Here is a 16,282-nt window from a genome sequence, read left to right as displayed (position 1 = left end):
TCCAGGGAATCGTGTCCTTGATTCCACTGGGACTTTAGTCGCCATTGCAGGGATCTCATCCTGAGGCGACCATTTGGAACTAGACGGGCCAGTGAAGAAAGGTGACCGAGTAGACGTAACCACGATTGGGCTGGGAGTTTTTCTCGTCTGAGGAAAGGATCTGCGACCCTCCTCAGCCTTGCTATCTTGTCGTCTGATGGGAAGGCTTTGTGGAGATTGGTGTCCAAGATCATGCCTGGATATACCAGTCGCTGAGTTGGAAGCAGAGAAGACTTCTCGAGATTTACCATGATCCCTAGATCCTGGCAAAGTCCCAGAAGCTTGTCTCTGTGTCGAAGAAGGGTCAACTCCGAGTCTGCCAGTCGTCCAGATAACGGAGGAGACGGATGCTGATCCTGTGTGCCCACGAAGAAATCAGGGTGAACACTCTGGTGAATACCTGAGGTGCTGTGGAGAGACCGAAACACAGCACCTTGAACTGGTAGATCTTGTTGTCTAGGCTGAATCTTAAGTACTTCCTTGAAGACGGATGGATTGGGATCTGGAAGTACACGTCCTTCAGCTCCAGTGTACACATGAAGTCTTGTGGTCTCACCGCAAGTCTGACCGTGTCCGCCGTCTCCATGCTGAACGGGATTTGTTTGACAAACCTGTTCAGGGCTGAGAGGTCGATGACTGGTCTCCAGCCTCCAGACGCCTTCTTTACAAGAAAGTGTCGACTGAAGAAGCCTGGGGAACCGTCGACGACCTCCTGGAGAGCGCCCTTCTTTAACATGGTTTCGACTTCTGCCCGTAGGGCTTGCCCCCTTGCCGATCCCAAGGCAAAGGAGCTCAACGACATTGGATCTGCTGTCAGGTGAGGTAGAGATGTTATGAATGGGACGCGATATCCCCGACTGATTACGGAAATCGTCCAGAATCGGCCCCGAGTTGCTGCCACCTGTCTGCGCAACTTTGAAGGCATCCCTCCACTGGTGGACATGCAGGGGGATTGCCAATCCTAGCGTTTGCAGCCTGGGCCACTCCCTCTAGGATTCTTGCCTCCCCTGGAGGACTTTTTGCCTTTCTTGTCTTTGACAGGAAAGGGCTTCGACACCGTTGTCTTTGCTGCCACAGCCGGTTTCGTCGTCTTGGACAGGCGAGGTTGTTGAGGTGCCGGAGGTTTATAGGGCTTCGATGTAAGAGCCCTATGAAGGAGGGAGTCCTGGTTGGACTTCCTCCACCTCTCAGCTGCCTGTTCCATGTCTTTAGGCTCAAAAAAATTTTTCCCCAAAATGGAAGAATGTCTGAGCCTGCTGACCTCGACGGTTGGGACCTTCGTGTGGAACCTCTCTGCCACCGCATCACGTCGTTTCAGGATCGAATTGGCCCACTAGTTTGAGACTTGGTGGGCCAGAAACTCAATGGTGCGGGAGCCCGACAGGAGGAAGGTCTCCAGGGCCTTCCTGGTGCTCTCCTTAGACAGGTCTTCGGATCGTAACAGGATGCCAAGAGACCCCAGCCAGATGTCCAACCACGAAGTAGCCTGCATGGCACACTTAGCAACCTTCTCCTGGATTAGGATCTCTGTCGCCGAGAAAGTCACTTGCCGGCTAGAGTGTCTCTCAAGAGGGACTCCCTTGGTAAGCTCTTCCACAGAGTGGTGCAAGGGAAGAGCTAAACAAGACTCCTCCATGATCTCAAAGTACCTCCTCTGGTGGATATGAGGAGGAGGGAGGAGCTTGTTGCCTGCAGTGGAACGGCTGGAGGAGGCGAGCTCGGAGAGCTGGCCCTCAACCTTATCCCTGGCACTCTTCACCCCTTGGGACCAGGGCAAAGCTGCACTGGCCTTAGCGGGCTTCCGAGTGCCAAAGACTCGGTCCAGGACCGTGTCCTTGCCCTCTCAAAGAGGAATCTCAGGATCAGGAAACCTGTTGAGATGCCTCATCAGGGTCAGAACCTGCCAAAAGGCATGCTCTGACTCCTGTGGCTCCCCTCCTGGAGAACTGGCAGCAAAGTCTCCCGTTCCCAAAGACACTTCTTGGGGGGACACGTGGACGTTCTCTGCGGGTCTTGTTGGCTCTGGGCGAATTCTTGAGGATGACTTGGGGACTGTCTTGGAGTCCTTAGGTTCCCTCCTGGGAGGAATACAGGACTCCAATGACGACGTCTGAGGGCTCTTCTCCGGCCCAACCCGGGACGTTTCTCCTGTGCGAGGCGGGGTTTCTCCCATTGGTGCGATCGGAGAACGCCTCACCTCGGAAGATTCCCGAGGACGGAAAATCCTCGTCCACAGGAGAGGGAGAGAAAGTCTGTGGGGGGGAGGAGCCTTCCTCAAGGATGTCCGAGGAGCCAGCTTGACCCTTGGAGAAGTTACCACGACTTCTACTCCTCTCCTCCTCTTCAGTGGGGTCAGAGCCGCCATTGTTTTGAGGCACATCTCAGCGAAGGCAGGTTTGACAGCCTGCACGACAGCTCTGATGAGGGACCCGAACCATGGCTGCTTACTGACAGCTGTGCTGTCAGAGACTCCCTCTAGAGGGAAAGGGATCGGGCGATCATTCGGAGTAGAAACGACAACTGGGCCTGCCTGAAAAAGAAAAAGAAGGAGGAGGCTGGTTCCTGGACCTACCTGGAGACTTCCTTCTCTCCTGTGAGCGCGCTGGTCTGCGCTTGCGTGGGGGGGGGGGGGTTTGAGGATGACGTCCTGGCAGCTCTCGTTCCTGTAGGCTTGCGCAGTGGCTCGCGTTGTGCCTCCCTATGGGGTTCGTGCTGGCGCTCGTGCGATAGGATCTTGCCTGGTTCACACTCGGGCGAACGTTCGCGCAGAGATGATGGGGAGGGCGCCCGGGCAAGCGTTGGCGCGCAGGAGAGCGATGGCGAGCGATGGCGCGTTGGTGAGCGACTGCGCACAGGCGAGGGGGCGATCTATGAGAGAGCGAGTGGGCGTGTTGGCGAGCGATGGCGCACAGGCAATAGAGTGTGCGGGCGATCAGGAGATCGGTGGCGCGCGGTTGCACGATCTGGTGAAGGAAGAGGAAGCGCAAAAGGGTGTGCAAGAGCTTGCGCGCACGGAGGTAATTGTTCGCGCAGGATCTCGACAGGCTCTAGGAGAATGCGCACATGCAGGGGAATTACCCCTAATGCGTGGGCGCGCAGGAGGGCGCACAGCAGGAACTGGTGACTGCGTGCGATGGCGCGTAGGCGAGGTCCGACGGCGCGTAGATCGCTGAAGGGAAGGAGAAGCAAGGTTCTTCCCTCCTGCGCCCAGATCCGGAGATCGTGGGCGCGCAGGCGAACATTGGCGCGCAGGTGAACGCTGGCGAGCAGGTGAAGAGCACTGGTGAGCAGGAGATTGTGGGCGCGCAGTTGTGCGCTGGCGTACAGGAGAGCGCTGGCGAGCTGGAGAGCGCTGGTGCGTAGTCTCAGCTGCAGGAGGTCACTGGGGCGTTGTTTCTGAAGGTGAAGGTCTACGGTGAGAAGACTTCACAGCAGGCGAGCGCGCAGGAGAACGTTGGCGCGCATGGGATACCTGGCGCTTAAGGGACTTCCTGACAATGTGAGAAAGCCCCTTCTGCCCCGAAGGGACCGATGCCCATTGGATAACGGGGTGCATGGGCGCCCACAGCGCGTCGGCAGCCAGGAACGGAGACGGCAGGCGAAGGAGATCGTGAACGATCAGCATAGAGGTCCAGGGATGCAACTGAAAGGGTCGGTGCACGGCGGGGAGGATCCTCTGCGGGGGACTGCGAAGGTGAAGAACCGAAGAGGCGCCTCCTAACTCCCTTGTGGCGAGAAGGAAGGCTTCTACGACGAAGAGGAGGGCGAGCCTTCCGTCTGATACGTCCTCTGGAGGCGGCAGGCAGACCATCATCAGTCCTCCGAAGAGGAGTCTCTGTCAGTGAACTCTCCCGAGGGGGAGAATCACCTGCAGGAGAGACCGTTGAACTTAGCTCCTCCCTCGAAGGATGTTCAGAGGGGGGAACTAAGCCTTAAGCTGCATCAGGAACCAAAGCAGGGGTTTGACCTAACTCGTCGGAACCCCCTGCCACAACAATGTCGACAATAGAGAGGATCAACCTCTGCTAACGCCGGCGACTGTTTGACAGCAGCCCCCAACCTGATTATGTCAAACAGGGCTTCCTTGGAGGGCGAACCCTTAAACCCAAAGGAAGCCCAAAGCTGTAACAAATCATCATCAGCAACATTGTTATCAGAAATATCCTCCCCCAGGGGAGGAGGAGGAGCTGCCTTGCTATGGGAGGCAATTCCCTCTCCCGAACCCCGAGGTCAGTCAACATAAGTACGGCCTACGCTACCACTTGACGGCCTCTCGGGAGAGACCGATCGAGTGGGAGCTTCAGAGGAGGTTCGGGCTACGGAAGAAGAGTCCTTGGAAATTTCCTTCTTCAAGGAAACCCTTGAAGGAGAAATATCCTGTTTGGACTTCTTCCGGCGCAGGGAAAACCTTTCCCACTGGGAGGTAGACCACTCCCTACACACTTTATCTCTGTCACACCGTTGGCCCCTGCAAAAACGGACAGTCACGGTCCGTTTCGACCGCCGACATATATTTATCACAAGGGCGGTCAGGAATCCAGGACACTTCCGCATAGTAGAGGCCAACTTCCAAGCACACTGAAAAGAAAAAGCAAAAAAAGATCAAAGGCTGTCAATAAGCGAGGGTGGGAGCAGACACGTCTGTTCATCACCCGAGCCAAAAGCAAAGCGAGCTAGTCACAGGTGTGTGAGGGGGGAGGGGTAGCTAGCTACCCCTCCCTAACCCCTCACTAACTACCGAGGGGGTAGTGAACCCTCGTTAAAATTCTAATGGCTCGTCATTTCAGCTACGCCGAAAGTAATAATCATATTGAATAGCGTGGTTTGTATTTCGGTTACGGAACAAATCCTTATTTAACTATTTATAACAAAACCAAATCTTGATGACATTACTAATTTTTACATTTTACCAAATACTTATCTATATTATAAGTTAAATGAAAATGTCATATCTCTTTAAAGCAGTGAATTTAAAGTCTCACAAGAATTACATATTCCTCTATGTATGATTTACCTTAGAATTCATGGCGAGACTGTGAAAAAGAATCTTAAGACTTGCTCCTAGGGCATTCGCTGACTGCATCGGATAACGGAGATGTCCCATATATCTGCAAAGGTTTTGAAAGTCCATCATTTTAAATAGCTATCTTTGAGCTAATTTCATTTTGATAAACATGCAAACAATTTGGTAATATTAGCAGTCTTTTCAAAATGAGCTTAGCATTTTTTAGACTGCTATATTCTTGAAGGGATGTCTTCAAACTATTCAATTAGACCTTTCAAGTAGGAAGTAGTGGAGCATTAAGCCTTGAATAAGCTATTTAAAAATTCCCTTTAAGGGTTTTACATGTATATACGACCTATGTGTAAAACCTTCAATGTTACACATCTATCAATAGTCATTAAAATGATATTTTTATTCAAGATAATAAAAAACAGAAAAATATACATTCCAGATTCATAAACTTACTTCAGCATCCATTTCATAGAGACATATTCTGGCTTCAACTTTAAATCCTCCACATCTATATTTTTGTGTCGCCAAGATCGATTCGTTGTCTTGTGTTCAGCAAATCTCTAAAGTCATTTCAATACACAAAATTGATTCAATATAACCCAAACTCATTTGTAGCAACACTTTTATAACTTAATTCGATACTTCGATTTCTCTTTAAAAATATAATTAAGTTATATCATAGGAGCTTGTGATGATGATATATGGAAACTCATTCCTTAAACTAGAATGAAATCTTTATTTACGTTGGTAATTTTTAGATTTTCTACAAATACCGGACTTGAATAAATTAATCATAGCTTATCCTGAGGGAATCAACGTTTGTAATGACAATCAACTTCTTCATTTCAGAAACTGAACTTACTGGAAAAAAAAAAAATACATTTTATAGTTTTAATTTATGAAGAGATAGCCTGAGTAGAAAAAGTTAAGACTGAAATCATACTTTTAAAAAGTACAATATTATCTTTTGCATTAAAATTTGAGTTTATCAACTTTAAGGGCTCTATCTAAAGTTAATTTCTTCAAAAGGGGAGATTACTTTGTCAAATGCGGTGACATCATTAGTAAAACTATTGAACTCTCTATTTTTACCGAAGTAACTTGTTAGGTTTGACCGACACTTGGAACAATTTGGAATATGAAACAAACTGATTCACATAGATAACTTGAGTTGTATTGAACCAACTTAAAGAATGTATTGAAATGACATAAGGGTAACCATCATTTAGGTTTAAAAGCAAAGAATAGTCTGGAAAGGAAATAATTTACATTAGTGTCTTCTTAGGAAAAAAATCTATACTGTAATTATAGCTAGGAATAAGTATTTATTTACTAAGAAATTGAACTATTAATCTTTTGTTACTTATCTATGTGACAATACAACGGCTTACTTTTCGTTATAATGTAAGGATAATTTTTCATATTGAATCTTATTACAATAATGACAAAATATAATACTATTAACTATTTAGAAATTTTACTTGGTTTTACTTTAAAAAAAAAAAAAAAAACGTGAGGCACAGACTTCTCATTCCCTTTACCACAAGTGTTTTTTATACATTTCAATTCCTAATAAAAGAAATGAAATAAAATGTTGGGCAAACTTTTTGTGTATAATAATTCTAAGGTGTGCAACTGGACCCCTTAAATGTTATTCAACTATTTACTCTGTCTTACAACTGATTTAAAAAAAAAAAAAAAAAAAAAAAATTCCAGACAAAAAGTTATAAATTAGAAATTCTCTTAGCATTTTGAATTTTTACTTGTACAGTATATTTTCATAGATCTCCAGTACTAGATTAAATTTGAAGATCACTTTTTTTTTTTTTTTTTTTTTTTTTTTTGCTAATAGTAGGCTAATTTAGCTTTTAAGCACCAAATTTGGGAAATAAAATATCTTAAATTTTCATGTTTGAAGGACCAAAAGTCAGCCAAAAACTGAAAAAGAATATTTTTTCCCCGAAAACTACATGGCCTATCTTGAGAAATCAGGCTTCAAAATATTTTTTCTAAAAAGATTTATTGGATCAACTTTTAGGACATACAAATGTAGGCTTTTAACGGCAACTTGCCACTGGGGATCATCAGGACATAGTCAACACCTATAAGGGTTGTTTACTAACAAGTGGGGAGCCTTTCCCTCAAATAAAAAAAATTCTCCTGCCCCCCAAACAACATATGCTATACATTGTCTACTAAATGACACAAAAGCAAGGCTAACTTGATATATTTTCTCGTGTATTTTTATGGACAATTGCTTTTAGCCTAACTATTCATTGTTTAACACATTATCCCTCCCTCAGCATAAATATTAAGTTTCAAATAAAAAATGGGTAGACAAAGAAATGAGAACACATCTTAAGAAAGTTGCAGCATTGTATAGTTATCACTGCAAATACCAATACAACACCTTATATTGTATAAAGAAAAAAATTACTCCCTATATACACTAATAAAAAGAAAATGATGAATTACATGGGATACCAAAACAAATAGCTTTCCTTAGAATTTTTGAAGAAAAATTATATTTTCATATATAATGCTGGTTATATAATGGCTAAAGTCCCTGACGCCTCGGCAGGAAATTCAAAATCTCGCGCATAGCTTAGCGCAGATATGCCAGGTGTACCCAAGCGCCCTCGCGGTACAACAGGTAGAACTATACTCAACCAATTCAGATTTTCCATGCCCCATGGTCTCTAGAGGGGAGGAGGGTGGGTCTAAAACTTATATAACCAGCTAGTAAGTACAGTGAACCCTCGCTACTTCGCGGTTCGACAATCGCGGATTCACCACTTCGCGGGGTTTTTCCATAACCCATATATATATACATATCGCGGATTTTCCGGAAAATTCGAAAATACCGCGAAATCTGAAGACCCCCAAATACGATATTTTGTTACCTGTAATTCCATTAATACTGTAATTAGTAATATCTGCTCTTACTGATTGTTCATTGCATTACATATGATATATAATTCAGCACAGAAAGAAATAAAACACGAAAAGAGAATGTGATCATACGATAATTCAGTACGTAGTAAAATTAAATCGAACATGAAACGCAAATCAGATGCAGTCATACCATAATAGAATGGTGTGTACTGTAATGGATGTGCTTCTTTTCCATGAATCTTTTGTATGTATACGTACGTAGTACAGTACTGCATCCAATAATATTCTTTGTTGCAAAAATCACATTTCGAATAAGCGTACGAGAGAGAGAGAGAGAGAGAGAGAGAGAGAGAGAGAGAGAGAGAGAGAGAGAGAGAGAGAGAGAGAGGCGTAAAATAGCGTACGTAAATTTTTATTATTATTGTTATTATTATCATTATTGTTGTTGTTGTTAATAAAATTATTATTGTTATTATTATTATCATTATTATTATTATTATTACTGTACAGTATTATGATCATTATTTATTATTATTACGGTATTGTACTTAATCTACGTACGTTCAGTATGCGCGGGGCATCTTCTATGAGTAACCAACGCATCATAGTACTGTACTGTAAGACGGGTTGTGATTGGTTCAAGCGCTGATAGATGACGAATCCGAACTCAAGTTTTGTTATCTAGCCTGTGATTGGTGTTTTGCCCGCATCTTCTACCCGCAGCATCAAAGTTCTCGCGGGGCTGGATCGTTCACTTTCTCTTACCGCGTATCGCTGAGTAGACGTTCTTAAGTTTGTGAAGTTTAATCTGTGCTGTGTGCGACCTTTTTAAGTTGAACTTTTTGTTACAGTACTGTACGTAAATCCTACTGTAATGGCTCCCAAGCGTTCTGCTTCTCTTAAGGCTGGTAGTGAGCCTAAACGCCACCGAAGGATGATGACGATAGCTGAGAAGGTTACGCTTCTCAACATGTTAAAAGATGGTAGAAGTTACGCGGCCGCCGGCCGCCATTTTGGCATCAACGAATCCACCGTTCGCTATATCAAAAAGGACGAGGCGAACATTAGAAAGACGGCTGCAATCACCTTTAGCAGATCAGCGAAGCGAGTCGTTACAACGCGTAATAAAACGATCGTACGCATGGAAGGTGCTTTAGCTGTGTGGATTGCCGACTGCCGGAAGAAGAACATAGCGTTGGATACGAACACCATCCAAACAAAGGCTTTGAGTTTATATGAGAATTTTGCTGCAAAGGAACCTAAAGACGACGACGGCAACCATGCTGAAGATGATGATGATGCAGATGATCCTCAACCAGGGAAATCCACTGATTCCCAGCCTCAGAAACGTTTTTCCGCAAGCAAAGGATGGTTCGCTAAGTTTCAGAAACGCTTCGCCCTGAAAAGCGTTTCCCTGCATGGGGAGTCTGCTTCCGCTGACACTGCCGCTGCTGAAACTTACGTGAACCAGACGTTCAAGAATATTATCGCCGAAGGTGGATACAAGCCGGAACAAGTCTTTAATATGGATGAGACTGGCTTGTTTTGGAAGAGAATGCCGTCGCAAACTTTCCTGTTCAAAGAGGAAGCCAAAGCCTCTGGCTTTAAGGCATTCAAGGATCGCGTTACCCTCGTGATGTGTGGCAATGCTGCTGGATTTTTGTTAAAGCCGGGGCTTATTTATAAGTCGAAAAATCCTCGCGCTTTGAAAAATAAAAATAAGGATCTCCTTCCCGTGTACTGGATGCATAATCAAAAAGCATGGATTACGAAGATGCTGACCTCCAACTGGTTCCACCAGTGTTTTATCCCGCAAGTCAGCAAATATCTCGTAGAGAAGGGCTTGCCATTCAAGATCCTTCTCCTTATGGATAACGCTGGTGGACACGCAACTGACCTGTCGCATGAGGGCATTCAGGTTGAGTTCCTGCCACCCAACACCACGTCATTAATTCAACCGATGGACCAGGGGGTTATCAGGGCGTTCAAGGCCCTCTACACGAAGAATACCTTGGCGGACCTCGTTGCGTGTGTGGATGCTGCCCAAGATGACGAGGATGAAGATTTCAACTTGAAGGCGTACTGGCGGCAGTACACCATAGCCACGTGCCTGCAGAATATTCAGAAGGCACTTCAAGAGATGAAACCTGCAACCGTGAATGCGAGCTGGAAGAAGTTGTGGCCCGATATTGTTTACGACGACAAGGGATTTACTCCGTCGGAAATCCAACACTCTGCAATACGGAAATCTGTGCAGTTGGCTGCCATAATTGGAGGTGACGGGTTTGGCGACATGACGACTGAAGACGTCGACGAGTTGTTGGACTGCCATTCCCAGCCCCTAACTGACGCAGACCTCGAAGACCTGACGAAATCGGCAAGTGAGGAAGAGAGTGATACCCAGGAAGAGACCCAAGAAAATGTCGAAGAAACGGGCTTAACATTAGAACGGCTTGCCAAGTTCTGCAACCATATCAAGGAGGCGAAAGAAATGTTACAAGAGTGGGACGAGGATATGGTTCGGTATATGCAATTCTCCAACAAGGTCGATGACATCATGACTCCCTACAGGATGCTCTTGGATCGAAAAAAGAAGCAGCGGCAACAACTTCCGATCACAATGTTCTTCCAGCCTCGCAAAAAAGAGCCAGTTCCTCCTGCTAGTACGCCTTCGGAAGAAATTGAAGAAGTTTCCCAGGAAGAAGTTGAAGAGGTGTCCCAGGAAAAGACACCTCTGTCTGAAGAGACGTAAAATACTATCATTGACTGCACAGTAGAACACATCATCAGCTTCATCATCATCATTTCTACTGTGCAGCAAATTCATCGCCATCACCATTCAAGTTTTTCTTCAACTTCTTTCGTGGTGAGTACAGTAACAATCTTTATTTTTTACTTTAATATTCTTACTGCCTGTTTTATAGTTTAGTAATGTACGTACTGTATGCATTAAGTTAAAGGGAAGGTTTTAAAAGTCTACATGTTGTAACCTATCATATTTTTTTTGTTTAAAATTTACATTTACGTACGTAAAACAATCAATCAATCAATATCTCTCTCTCTCTCTCTCTCTCTCTCTCTCTCTCTCTCTCTCGTAAATTGTTTTCCTGCTTTGCTACGTACAATACTGTATAATTTATATTTGTAAGGTAACATATTTTGTAAATGCTTTTACTGTAAATACTGTATGTACTGTATCATTATTTATCACTATCATCATGAGCGTTAAATGCCTTGTTTGTTCTGAGCGTGGTTGTTTACTGAGCGTACACGCCGTCGTTTCAGGCGGCGTCATAAAGAAAAAGATTTCATTTGGAAGTCCTAAGAAAAATACGTAAACTAAAACATTGGTAATAAAAAAATCAACAAACAGTACTGTATAATCAATATAATCGATGCAAAAACTAACCTATACATATATGTGTACACTAAATGAGTTTGTTTCTTCATTATGATCAGAGATGAACGTAAACAAAACATTGGTTGCCATTTTTTATCGTGCTTTTTAGGTGTTTAGGAAACGCATGATATAAAATCGCCTTTAATATTTGTGCCTGTTTTAGTTTAGGGTGCTGTAGTACATGCATTAAGTGTTCTGTACATTAAAGGGTGGTTTGTTAACAGTACTACGTACAAGGGAAGGTTTTAAAAGTCCGAATATACATGTTAAATAAATAGGTAAATATGATGTCACTACTTCGCGGATTTTCACCTATCGCGCCCGCGTCTGGAACCTATCTACCGCGATAAACGAGGGTTCACTGTATATTCAAAAATTTATTTTATTATGAAAATATCATTTTAAATTATAAAACTTACCCGCTGGTTATATAATGGCTGATTGACACCCATTGGTGGCGGGTCAGAGGCAGCTGCATAACTGGAAATTCACTTAAGAGTTACATAAACAACTTAAGCGGTTCTCACCTGATAAGGAAGCTGACAGCAATGCTCTGCCTCATTTTGTCTGCTATCCTTAGGAGATCCAGTGATCCACTCGGGGCTGATGATCTCTAGGAGCTGTAAAACGGTACAACCACCTATAACATGATAGGACCTCAACTAATACCCTTGTTCCGGGCACTTTCTAGGAACAAAATGACCACCTGACTAGGTCAAAAGATTGCCGACCAATCTTCACGTACAATCTTAAAAATACATAAAACAGTTCCAAGAGAAGAACAGGGGTACTAGGAATTTAGGGAAATGTAGTGGAGGATGTTTCACCTACTACTGCACTCGTTACAAGTGATCCCAAAACATAAGACGTCTTCATAAAGAGACTGGATACGGTAAAAGTAATGCAAGGCGAATACAGGATTACCCCTTCACAAGGCTGTATAAGTGACGCTTTGCAGAGAACAGTTTAGTTTAAAAGTTACAGAAGTTTCTACAGCTCTAACTTCGTGAGTCTTTACTCTTTTTCAACATCTTATGATCTGTCACCCAACCGTGTGAAAGAACTTTTGTAATCAAAGTCTACACGAGATGATAGTGTGTTTTAGACACGGATTGCGCAAGCTTCTTGACCGTGCACCCAAGAGTCATGAATAGACTCTTTAACTTCTATGTTATTGTCCCGATAAAACTTCGTTTTAATCGGGCAAAAAACTCTTCTCAGCCCATTACCAAACAAATTCGAGAGGATGAGAAGGATGTTTGTTAATGACCAAGAATCCAGGTTGCAAGGTACCTATGGCTTAACCAATGTGAAGTCGATGTTCTTGCTAAAAGAGTGAACTTCACTGACTCTCAACTATGGTAGACTTACTCAGAAAGTCTCCAAAGTTAGGCCTTAATAAGAAACCATGTGTAAAGGGTCGGATCTGTCATTACCGCGAAACTCCAGAAACAAACCCTAAATTTCAGGCTGGCGCATCTTGCAGATGCCTCCAAATCATCTCAAATGATCTGAGAAGATCTACAAGGTGTCTATTTGATAGATCCAATCTTCTGCGTCTGAAGACAGATGCCCGCATACTCCTATACCCTTTGATGGTGGAGGAGGAAAAAATGAGTTTTCTTCTAAGGTCTAAGAAAAAATAGGCCACTTGTGTTAGTTACCAAATGAAGAGCTGGCTTTAACTCTACACTACTCCATAAAACACCCTAATTGAGTTGAAAAACCTTGAGGCAAATGTCCTTTGTACAAGCGATAGCCTCAGCTATCTCCTTTGAAAAACCCTCTAGATCTTAGGGGTTTTCCGAAATACTGGAGGCAGCTAGACCTAAAGTTTGATGGTTTAAAATAAAGCGTTCGTGATCCTGACACAGGTAAAAGAACTAAAGACATACTTCCAGTATGTACCCAACATGTTCCCAGCACGAGTCCAGTATGGTTCCCGCATGCTGCCTACACTCAACATGTCATGAGAGAGAATCAGGATCTAAAACCGCCACCTAAAACGCGTCCATATCGGTCGCAAGAAACTGATATTAAAGCTAGGCTTGTTGAAAAGAAACATCAACAACGTGAACCTCATGCTGTGAGGTTAAGACCTGATCGTGTAATCAGAGAGTGTTTAACAAACTTAAAAGCCAAAGCTTGACACGAGGGAGCACTAGTTGCGAGGCCAGAGAGACGCGAAGGAAAGAGAATAGTCTGTTTATACTGCTGTGAGACAAAGACTTGACTGTAAGCGTCTGGCATGCGACCATAGTGTCGCATGTGCTTGCATAGCCTTAAGGTGTCAGCGAGCTGTATGCGTTCACCTTGTCGTTTGGATACAGCGCTGTGTGTGTGTCCCGCTTGTTGTAATCTACAGCGTGCTTCGTGGAGGCAACAGCATAGCGTCCGGTCATTGACGGAAAGACATAACAGTTTGTCGAGAATTGTCTGCGTGTAGCATGCGTCGGCATGAGAGATAGTCGCGCGTCCCGCAGACCGCGAAAATGAGATAACTTGTTGAAAGGATCAACTTTGACTGTAAGCGTCCAACATACGACCAGACTGGCGTCTACGTCAGTGACTGCGTGAGGGAGAGACAAGAACTTGCGTTTATGTCTGCGTGACGTCTGCCGTAAGAGAGAGACCAGACTGCTACAAGCACCTGCTCTAACGCTTCTCGTAACACGAGCATATCTCTGCGATAAAGCGTTACTAAGCATAGGAGAACTATGCCTTCTGACACCAAACGGAAAATCATTTCTTCGATCTATGGTAGTCCTTAGACTCTTTTAGGAGAAAAATTTCTCCACCCCGAGAATCGTAAACGCTGAACACAGATGAAATAGACCTCTTTTAGCTCAAACCAAATCTATACTGGCGGGGTAGCTAGTGCCCCCACTCAAGCGTGGGTGAAGGCCGGGAGAGAACATCAAACGCAGTCCTGTGAGCGACCTGGGAGAGTCCCTATGACATTTCAAGCGCGCCTTGTGCACGAACTGAATGTATACAATGCTGTGAGATACCGTCAACAGTAGTCGCTAGACCTCAGAAGAAAGAAATAGACATTTCCCCAAACTGGGGGAGGAAAAGAAGTGAGAACAGAAGCAAACTGAGCACCTTTTCCATGAATTATATGTCTTACACGATTCTGGAGATGACACGTCGCTTTCTTTCGAAAAGAAAAAACTTCTGGCGAACATTAGTTACTGCAGGATAAGTTATTAGAAAACATACGACTCCTGAAAGATCTTGGACATATTGATTGGTGACTACCAAGTCTAGGTTCTGCATCCTTCCATGAAAACAAAATCTTTCCTCCCTGAAAGAGCGTCAGATTCCAGAGGAAGAGCTAGGATTGTATGCGACCTGTCTGACTTCCGCTTCTCTCGCGGAAGAAAAAACACTCGATTGCTTCCTGTTTAAGCATCAAAACATGCCTGCTGCGAGGGTAAGTTCTGTTCGAGTGCATACCTGACGAGTAACTTCCTAGTCTGGAAGACAGGGAAAAACGTAGAACGTCATTCTCGTCAGGGAACTGCATTCTAATATGCAGAAAACAGTTACAAGATCCATGATACCATAGCGATGACGAACTGATCGCTTCAAGATATTCCAACTTCGCTCTCTTAAAGAAACTATGTCACATGGTTGTGATGTCATAGCTCGACAATCGTAGGCGAAGAAAAGAGCATTACTTCACCATTCCAAAGAGGAGAAGGAACGTCTTGGACTGCATTAAAAGAAACGCTCGGCGGAACAAACGTTTATTGCACAAAGTACGCGAAGCACTTCTGCCTACTGACCTTCCTTCTCCCAAGGGTTGGAATGTAAGGAAGAGGTATAGGAAGAGGGACAAGGTGAACATGAACAAACGCCTCCTCCAGAGCACTGCGCTATGTTTACGAGTCACTAACAAGAGAGGTTTAAAAACATAATACATTGAATCATAAAAGAACTGCCCATGGTGGGAGATATACTTTTACGTTCTATTCTCATAAAGGTCTTAATGCCCTTTCTGCTGTTGCAGCTGCAAGCGCTACATCAATCTCTACAGTAAGGTTCGCTATTTTTCTGAGAATGATTTGATGTTAATCTATTTATTTTATCATTAATTTACCGGGCCATCATTCCCTAAAGGAGCCCTTTGGGTTAAAGTATCTTGCTTTCCCGACTAGGGTTGTATCTGGCTAGTAATAAAAATGAAATAAAATAAATAGCGATACCATCAACTCAACTAGCGAAAACTCTGAAGTCGCAACGAGGGGCAGCAGGTAAAAAATATGAGAGAAACTCTAGAAAATTCTCATGAGTTTCTGAAATTTATTACCTTCCTTTTACAATCTCTATCCTAGGAAGAGAAGTCTTGATTTTTAGGAATCCACTCCTTATGATTCTGAATTCAGACCTCAATACTTATGAGGTTTTAATTCTAGTTCTCCCAACCAAGAGTGAGCCCAGCAGGCCTTGGACCAAGAATATATCTTTCTAGTTAAGATTTATTTCTTAATATAGCGCCTGGAGCAACAATAACTCAACACTAGACGGTCATGATCAGGTAGACATTAAAGGGATTTTGACGAAGGAAAAATCTATTTCTGGGAAGAGGCCTGTGACGCCCGGTGAGAAAGGTCCTTCCTTATACCTTTCCTAATATAAATCTTCCAAATATACTAGAGAAAGATAAAAGCATGGAATGCAGAGGTTACAACCCTCGCGCGAACACCTTGTAGGTGTCGTGTATTAAACAAAGGCGTGTGTAAACCACTATTCACAGGTTGTCTTCCATTTAAATAATCCCTTCATCAATGGGGAGGGCCGTGACAGGCCCTAGATAACATGGTTGAACTCCCCAACGACACCTACCACGCGCGCCCTCTAGGACATCCTTCTGCAAGAACATATGGCTTGGCAAGGAAAAAGAGGGGTGGGGTCCGTATCAAATA

The 16,282-nt window shown here is 44.1% G+C and overlaps 1 long non-coding RNA gene across 3 annotated transcripts in view; it reads right to left on the bottom strand.

Annotated features, from left to right (window-relative positions):
• Positions 1–16,282, bottom strand: part of LOC137655861 (uncharacterized) — an 81,401-nt gene that overhangs the window by 21,493 nt on the left and 43,626 nt on the right. For all 3 annotated transcript variants that reach the window (XR_011046888.1, XR_011046887.1, XR_011046886.1), the window contains exons 2-3: positions 5,510–6,305; positions 5,054–5,147 (exon numbers count right to left, since the gene is read on the bottom strand). This is a non-coding gene — a long non-coding RNA (uncharacterized lncRNA). The remainder of the gene's footprint in view (positions 1–5,053; positions 5,148–5,509; positions 6,306–16,282) is intronic.

This window comes from Palaemon carinicauda, chromosome 16 (genome assembly GCF_036898095.1).
Source record: "Palaemon carinicauda isolate YSFRI2023 chromosome 16, ASM3689809v2, whole genome shotgun sequence".
Lineage (NCBI taxonomy): Eukaryota > Metazoa > Arthropoda > Malacostraca > Decapoda > Palaemonidae > Palaemon > Palaemon carinicauda.
This window is presented reverse-complemented; position numbering and strand designations above follow the sequence as displayed.